Raw genomic sequence first — 7,961 nt, forward strand, 5'->3', positions numbered from 1 at the left:
CAGTGTTTGGCACATCCCATTAATTTTAATATTAAAAAATTTTCATTCGTGATTTTTTGAGAGCAAAGTCATTGATGATGTCTTCAAATGATAATGAAAGAATTTGTGTGAATGTCCCTTTAAGGTACAAAATATGTTTTGCTGTTTCGTTCCAATGTTTTCTCATAGGGTGTTACCTTTTTTCTTTTGCACCCGATACTTAATTTTCAGACGGCATCAAATGTGTTGGCCACTCATCTTTGCACACGGCCCTCACATACCTTCTATCATAGCCAATCTGGTGCGAACACACACATCTCTGACCCACGTTATTATTTCTATTACAAGATGCAGATTACACACTCCAATCAGACACCAGCATGCATCACATATGTACTGCTCTATCCAATCCAATGCCATCAATGTATGTTACGCCCCTGCAGGCTGTTGAATATTTCTCCTGCTATATCCTTTCTTTTGTTATGCGAGTATATCTTTGGGTATAGCTTGCATCTTACCATATAGTAAAACCAGCTAAAGAACACTCTGGTGTTTGTGTCTCTTCTGACCCATCTTCTGTAAGAATATTTTCTTTAACAATAGGCTATGAGGTTTGTCACTTTTGATGCACATGATGCTTAGGGTTATATTTGAATGAAAATGTCCATATTTATAGAGAATCTTATTTTTCCCATATCATCATCATCTGATTTTAAAACTCATACATTTTTTAAAATATTTTTGAGGCCCCTCATATTGTGAGGCCCTAAGCTATTGCTTCGCTAGCTAACGTGCAAGTCCGGAACTGGTTCAGTTTATATCTTCTTACCATCATATGAACCAATAAATTGGAATATAAAAGTTTTAAGTGTCCCACATTGATATCACAATAAAATGTTTACTTTAGCAACTGTAAATTTAACAGATCCCCATAACATATGAATAAAACTGATGCAAAGGACCAATTTTTGGCTTTTTACAGGGCCATCCTATCTCACAGCACATGGCTTGCTGAGCATAAATTGCTACAAAAGGTTTAATGTGTTCCTACCACTTGGCTACCTACTCACTCTTGCATACCAAAGAGGCTAGTAAGGCATTGCTTGCAACCCTATTGCAAACAAGGGGCAACCCAACTTCCCTCCCCCTGGAAGCATAACTATGTATGTACTGTATGTATGTACAGATGCAGCCACCAGAATCCGATCCCTTGCCTGGCTAAACACAAAGGCTGCACTTATAGTGCCAGCGACGTCGCAGCAAAACAAATGCATTTCCGCCGTCGCGTGCGCTTATAGTAGGAGCGATGCGACGGCGTGACAGTTTGGTCGCGATCGCTGGAAGTGATCTCTATTTGATTAGTAGCCAACCGTCGCGTCGCCGGCACTATAAACGTAGCCTAAGGCCTGGGACATAGCAGGCTGAGCCGCGCTGAGCCGCGCTCCTGCTCTGCCTCGCCTGCTCAGAATGGTGCTTTTTTCTGTCCTGGCAGGCGAGGCAGTGAGCGCGCTCTGGGGGCGGGGCGGAGGCGGGGCAGAGGCATGTCAGGAGGTGGAGCAGGAGGCGGGGCTAGTCCCTCGCTCCCATTGGATGTGAGCGGTCACGTGACCGCTCCTCCGCTTCCCCGAGCGGAAAATTTTAAACTTGCCTGTCTCAGCAAATTTTCTGAGCCTCCGCACGCATCCGCACACATGCGGAAGGGGATACTATAGCCGCGCTGATGACAGATGCAGGGGGTTAGTGCATCTGCTCAGCGCGGCTCAGCCCGGCTGAACCTACTATGTCCCAGGCCTAAGGCATCTCACAGTACAGTAAATGCCTCAACATTTCTCAGAGATTCCTAATGGCCGATCGGATTAACACAGCAGGGGTCCCTGCAGTCCCATTCAAACTGAATGAGACTGCAGGGACCCCCTGCTGTTAACACAGAGGTCCCAGCAGGGGCCCCTGCTGTTCCATTCAGTTTGGAACCCCCGCTGTGTTAATCCAATGGGCCATTAGGAATCTCTCAGAAATGTTGAGGCATTTAGAGTGAGATTGCCCAAGATTTTCCAAGGCAAGTGATCTAATACTGGTGGCTGCATCTGTATGCATATTTTTATCTTTATCCAATTGGCATCAAAGGGGTTAATGAGAAAATAAAACCTCCAACTCCATCTATATTGTATTTCTCCACGGCCTTCAAGGTCAATGATCCCCCTGGAACGAATTAACGATGGTAATCTAAGGGCCAATGCCAACCATTAAAAACAGCCCTCAAAAAATTCCAATCGGCAAAATATAATCCAATATTCGACACTTGGTGGCCGAAAGAAAAACAAAAGGGAAAAAGTGTGGCATCAAAATAAAACGACAGGCCTTCCACTGAGTTCAATGGCCTACTGTAATCCCCCACCACTCACATCCCTCGATGACCCATCCTAATGTCGATTAAAGCCTATGATCCTCTCGTTTGTAGAAGTATTGTCTGTCCGTGTTAAAGAAGCCGTTTTACATTTTCTGCTTTATTTTTTCTTTCGGTTGATCGGGCATCCTTCCTCACACATCCTCCCGCTTAGTATATAGAGTATGTTGCCATCGCATAACACCTAGTATGCAGTCATGTGGTAAATCAACAAATGATCTAAATCACTTTAATTATATGACTGTTTAAGATTCTACTCCTTCCCATTGACTTTTAAGGAAGTAATTATGGTGCATGGTATCATTCGACCAAAAGTGAAAAATGAAATACCCACATTTCACAAGACACAATTTAGTAAAGTTTACACTTTAAGAGACAACAAATTTTATCGGTAAATTCTTTCAAATATATTTTTTCATCTACCAAGTAGAGTAGTACAGCTCAACCCCGTTATAGCGCGATCCGCTGCAACGCGGTCTGAACGTGGCTCCCGATTTAAAAAAAACATCTCCTTTATTTATTTAAAACATTCAATGCTTTATTGCTAATGGACACACACACACACACTGTATACTATATGTTAAGTTTGTTTGTAGAGTCTGTGACATCACACAAACCCTGTGGCTTGCAGGTAGAGAATTGGTACTAGCATATGAAAGGTCATGGGTTTGATTCCTGAAGGTTTATTATATAAAATGTATTCATGTTAAACTCCCACATGGTGTAGGGGTGTGTGTATGTGTCTGTTAGTTGAATTTTTAAAACACTGAATGTTTAAAAAAATAAATAAAAAATTCCCACATGGTGTAGGGTGTGTTTCATGTGACCCTGAAAGTCTACGTAAGTGCCACGCATGTGGATACAGCCTGATGAAGCATGGAGAGTTGCAGAGAGGAGAGAGCTGCAGATGCCGGTAAGTCCTCGCGCGCGAAATGTTATAACGCAATCCTGGTTATAACGCGGTCTCATTCTGTGGACCCTAAGGGCCACATTATAACGGAGTTCAGCTGTACTTTGAAAATAGACTTATTTATTATTGGAAAATCCACCTAGCAGATGAATTGATTTATCATGTGTTAACCACTCATTTACAACACCAAACAATGTAAGAAGTTGGCTGGATGCTTTTCCACATGACATCATTGACATCAAGTGGTTCACACGCACTTACCGATGTCACATGGGAGAAAAATATCCCAACAACGTCCGACGCCATTGGTAAGAGCGGTGAATACATGGTAGATCAAGTGCCTGGTTGATTTTCCATGTTCACATCTACTATGTATTATGCAATGGTGGAATTGTGACAAGCCCTTTTATAAGTGCTGCTCCCTCTCATAACCCAGAGATAGGACATGTAAAGAGAGGTGTCTAATAAGAAACAAGATTAAAAAAAAAGGAAAGCTGAATATTTTGAAAAAAAATATTAAAATTGAGAATTTATTAGAAAGCAAGAGCGGATGAATGGCTTCAATCCAAGTTGAAGATGCGTCACTAAGGGACATGGGTGTGATTCATTAGAATACGCCTTTGGGCCTACGATTACATTGCAAGCGGCCTCTGATTTTATTTTTTGGCATCATGTTTTTTTCTTCTTTGGGTTGTCAAAAAGTACACTGAGAGTATATCCTGGTTACAGACAGATTATGTTGACAACATTATTAATTACAGTTAGAAACATGTTTAAAGTACAAAACAGCTAAAGTTTTGAAAGATCTCCAGCAGGAGGCAATGAAGGTTCACTAGAACCGAAACGTTGGTGATTATGCTAGAATTCAATAAAAAAATTATGACATCACTTCATGTGCTCTGGATATCTTCAATCACATGAGAAATGTGAATTGCTGTCTGCTCCTCCATGAGGCACTGACTGGAAAGCCCTATTTATTGCATTTTTATGGTGAGACCATTATGTGATTGAATCTTTTGGTGTGCATAGTTTACTTGTTTCTATGTCTTAAACATGATTGTCCTTATAGTTTAGGTCAAAGCACACTTTTTTTGTTTTTGAGACTAGCTTATATTTGTCCCACTCTTTTTGCATGTTAGGCTGCACTTATAGTGCCGGCTACGGCTACAGCAACGGATGACGTCTCTAGCTACAAGGGGAGTGACAGAAGGCAGAGGGGTGTGGACAAGAGCAAGGGGGAAGGCTGAAATGGAGAGGAGTTGTAATTTCTGTTTGTATGCTGAATTTACAGTACTTTAACTTTAAATTACGGGAGAATTTACTATTTTAAAGGTTTTCATTTAGTGTGTTTCACTTGACTGACACACACACACACACACACACACACACACACACACACACACACACACACACACACACACACACACACACACACACACCCGCCAACAGAAATCATGGGGCCCAGGACAAATGAAAGAAGCAGCCCCCCCCCAACCCATAGCGCCCATACCACGGAAAAAACAAATTTTAGCGTACAACTTTACTTAACCCACCAATATATATAAAAATACACCCCCAACCCCCCAATACATATACAAATACACCCCCACCCCCAAATACATATAAAAATACAACCCCAATAATAAAACGCTGCACTCGGTGCCGGGTCGGCAGCGGCGGAAGTCAGCTGGGCTAAGCTTCCGCCTTGCGGGCGTGAGAGGGAGGCCCGACGCACACACGAGCAGCCATTGTGGGACTGAGAGGTGCCTGAAGCGAGGCAGGGCCGGCAGCAACTGCTGTGACCTGCAGCCGGGCCCCTGCCACTGCCATCCCCCCGCAGTCCCTCCAGCCGCCGGGCTACCGCCACCCACCGACCTCCCGCAGTCCCACCAGCCCCCCGCCACCCCGCTCTGCAGTCCCGCCAGCCGCTGGGCCCAGCCACCGCCCCCCCCCCCCACCACCACCACCACCACCACACCGCCCTCCCCCCTGCAGACACCGGCCCGACCTGTGATAATCCCCAAGGCAAGCCTGATTTGTATATGTATTGGGGGTGTATTTTATATATGTATTGGGGGTGGGTGGGGTATATTTGGAGACGTATTGGGGGGGAGTGGGGTATATTTGTAGATGTAATGGGGGGGAGTGGGGTATATTTGTAGATGTAATGGGGGGGAGTGGGGTATATTTGTAGATGTATTGGGGGGAGTGGGGTATATTTGCAGATGTATTGGGGGGAGTGGGGTATTTTTAGATGTATTTGGGGGGTGGGGTGTGTTTTAGTATGTATTGGGGGGTTAAGTAAAAGTTAACGTGCTAAAAAAATATTTCCGTGGTAGTTATGCTCTGGTTGGGGGGGGGTCTGCTCCTTTCGTTTGTCCTGGGCCCCATGATTTCTGTTGGCGGCTCTGATCACACACACTCACCACAATCCCCCCCCCCCCACACACACACACAATCCCACACACACACACACACAATCCCACACACACACACAATCCCACACACACCACAATCCCAAACACACACACACAATCCCACACACACACAATCCACACACACATATCCCCCACACACACACAATATCCCACACACACACACACAATATCCCCCACACACACACACAATATCCCACACACACACACAATATCCCAAACACACACAATATCCCACACACACACACACAATATCCCCCCCACACACAATATCCCCCCCCCACACACAATATCCCCCCACACACAATATCCCACACAATATCCCCCCCCCCCACACACACACACACACACACACACAATATCCCAAACACACACACACACACACACAATCCCACACACACAATATCCCCCACCACACAAAATCCCACACACACACACAATATCCACACACACACACACAATATCCCACACACACACACAATATCCCACACACACACACAATATCCCCCCCACACACACAATATCCCCCCCCACACACACAATATCCCACACACACAATATCGCCCCCACACACACAATATCCCCCCCACACACACAATATCCCCCCCCCACACACACACACAATATCCCCCCCACACACACAATATCCCCCCCACACACAAACAATACCCCCCCCCACACACACAATATCCCCCCCACACACACAATATCCCCCCCCCACACGCAATATCCCCCCCACACACACACACAATATCCACACAATATCCCCCACACCACACACACACACAATATCCCACACACACACAATATCCCACACACACAATATCCCACACACACACACAATATCCCCCACACACACACACTCCCACACACACACACACCAATCCCACACACACAATCCCACACACACACACACACACACACACACACACACACACACACACACACACACACAATCCCCCCCACACACACCACACAATCCAACACACACACAATTCCCCCCCCACACACACACACACACAATCCCACACACACAAATCCCTCACACACAAATCCCACACACACAAATCCCACACACACACACAATCCCCCCCCCCCACACACACACACAAAATCCCCCCCACACACACAATCCCCCCCCCCACACACACACACACAATCCCCCCACCACACACACACAACCCCCCCCCACACAACCACCCCCCCCACACACACACAATCCCCCCCCACACACACACACAATCCCCCCACACACACACACAATCCCCCCCCCACACACACACAATATCCCACACACACACACAATATCCCACACACACACACACACAATATCCCACACACACACACAATATCCCCACACACACACAATATCCCACACACACACACAATATCCCCACACACACACACAATATCCCCCCACACACACACAATATCCCCCCCCCACACACAATATCCCCCCACACACACAATATCCCACACAATATCCCCCCCCCCACACACACACACAGAATATCCCACACACACACACACACACACAATCCAAACACACACACACACACACACACACAATCCCACACACACAATATCCCCCCCCCACACACACACACACACACAATATCCCACACACACACACAATATCCCACACACACACCACACACACACACACAATATCCCCCCCCACACACACACAATATCCCCCCCACACACACAATATCCCCCCCACACACACAATATCCCCCCCACACACACAATATCCCCCCACACACACAATATCCCCACACACACACAATATCCCCCCACACACACACACACACAATATCCCCCCCACACACACAATATCCTGCCACACACACAATATCACCCCCCACACACACACACACAATATCCCCCCCACACACACACACAATATCCCACACACACACAATATCCCCCACCACACACACAATATCCCACACACATCACACACACAATATCCCACACACACACACACACAAATCCCCACACACACACACAATATCCCCACACACACACACACATCCATCCCCACACACACACAATATCCCCACACACAATCCCCCACACACACAATATCCCACACAATCCCCCCCCACACACACACACACAATATCCCACACACACACACACACAATCACACACACACACACACACACACACACACACACACACACACACACACACACATCACACACACACACATCATCACCACCACACA

The 7,961-nt window shown here is 46.2% G+C and overlaps 1 protein-coding gene across 1 annotated transcript in view; it reads right to left on the minus strand.

Annotated features, from left to right (window-relative positions):
* Nucleotides 1-7,961, minus strand: part of PAM (peptidylglycine alpha-amidating monooxygenase) — a 201,422-nt gene that overhangs the window by 105,332 nt on the left and 88,129 nt on the right. The gene's annotated exons all lie outside the window — the stretch shown is intronic.

Source organism: Ascaphus truei, chromosome 1 (assembly GCF_040206685.1).
Source record: "Ascaphus truei isolate aAscTru1 chromosome 1, aAscTru1.hap1, whole genome shotgun sequence".
Classification (NCBI taxonomy): Eukaryota; Metazoa; Chordata; class Amphibia; order Anura; family Ascaphidae; genus Ascaphus; species Ascaphus truei.